Source organism: Nestor notabilis, unplaced genomic scaffold (assembly GCF_000696875.1).
Source record: "Nestor notabilis isolate BGI_N333 unplaced genomic scaffold, ASM69687v1 scaffold2268, whole genome shotgun sequence".
Taxonomy (NCBI): Eukaryota; Metazoa; Chordata; class Aves; order Psittaciformes; family Psittacidae; genus Nestor; species Nestor notabilis.
Genome location: NW_009940385.1, coordinates 31,514 through 32,709, shown reverse-complemented (window position 1 = coordinate 32,709; position 1,196 = coordinate 31,514).

Sequence of the window (1,196 nt, the reverse complement as noted above, 5' to 3'; positions counted from 1 at the left end):
AGGGAAGATCGTGCCTCAAGATAACCCCTTTGCTCCTCTGGGATAAGCAGAAGCTGCCTCGTGTTTCCTTAGTGGTTCATCCATTAATGGAAAAAAACATGACCTGATCAGTAAAAAAAGCTGACCGATGCTCTGTAAGGTCTGTTGTACACTAGCAGCTACTAACAAAGGAACTGAGGCAAATTTAACTGTTCAAGGTACATTTTTCACCCTGGCAGCAGCATGGACTTAGCTGTTCTTCCTGGATTTGTGGCTCTGAGAAAGGAATGAAGATCAGCCTGAAATTTACATTTAGTGCTGTTTGTATGAAGACTCTCTCTGGAGTCTTGCAGTGTCTTAACAGATGGAGGCAGGGCAGAGATTCATATTGCGATGCTTATTTATTAATGCAGCTTTTCCTGAGACAGGAGAAAAAATATGTTTTTGTAGGAAACCTTTTCCCCTTTCCTGGAATGGAAAAAGAATGACATCTGGACATTTCTTATTCAGCTGCACTTGGGATGCATGTTTTCCCCAGACATGCATTTCTAAATCTCATGATGATCTGGTTGCTTAGAAGTAGCTCTGGTAGGCAGTTTCTTTTTCCCATAGAAAGCAGCTTGAAGAAACCAGCAGTTTTGTCATATGGCAGTGCCCTGTTTCTTTCTTGATCTCAAAAAAACCAACCCCTTCTGCTCTTATTTATCTACTCCAAATATATAGAAAACCACAGAAGAGGAAGAATTTACCAGGAGCAGTTCTTGCTTGATGGATGCGATAATAGGCTGTTGACTCTTGTCTGTACGACAGGGGTTTGAAGTATTAGAAGATTTAGACAGGCAACGGATCCAAATTATGATGTTTATTTCTCAATTCCTTTTTTACTGAGAGGCAGGAAAAAGGAGCATTTCTGGAGGAGCCACTGTGAATTCTCCCTTCTACTCATCAGTCCCTGTGAAAAAGATGGAAATGTCCTTTTTGGATCTTTTCCTGAGGCAAATATCCCTCCTTCTGGCTGGTATTCTGCAACAGTGAGGTTTAAAATAAGCCAGGAGGGCAAAGGCCTGGAGTCGGGGGAGACAGGAAAAGTAGGGAATAGGGAATGAAGGACTCGACAGAGAGGCTGCATTCATGAGAAAGATCAGATGAAAGGCAAACCTGGGCGGTTTTTTGCTGTTTTTCACCCCTTGGGGCCTAATTTACCAGCCTGGTCCCCT